Source organism: Limulus polyphemus, unplaced genomic scaffold (genome assembly GCF_000517525.1).
Source record: "Limulus polyphemus unplaced genomic scaffold, Limulus_polyphemus-2.1.2 Scaffold6247, whole genome shotgun sequence".
NCBI lineage: Eukaryota > Metazoa > Arthropoda > Merostomata > Xiphosura > Limulidae > Limulus > Limulus polyphemus.
In genome coordinates, this window is record NW_013671857.1 from 21473 (window position 1) to 21959 (window position 487).

Sequence of the window (487 nt, forward strand, 5' to 3'; positions counted from 1 at the left end):
ATAATGTACGTAAATAAATGTCTAAATTTCTAATAAAGGAAAATGTTAAGTGTTAACTGTAACCCTACTTTTGGCCCACCCTGTATATATACAACTACATTTGTTAATATATATATTTGTTATCAGATGATAAAATGATAAAATGTGATAATCTTGTGTTTCTCTCTTAAAATTTTACCTTTACGTTATGGATATGATACCCGAGAGTAGCATTTCTCAACTTTTACGATATTAGTGATTTTCTAGCTGCTTCCCTAAACTGTCGTGGGCCACTAAAATACAAGTACGACGAAAAACCATTATGACTTATATTACAAATATTCTGTCAGTTTTTGTTCATTTGTTGTGAAATTCCATAGAGTATCAAGGTGGTTATAATGGACTGGTGGTTGAGAAATGCTGGTCCAGAGACATACTTTTTATAAAAAATGGTGAAAATTAGATTACTGAAATCTTTGAGAAAAGGTGGTTGGATGAAGAACATGTT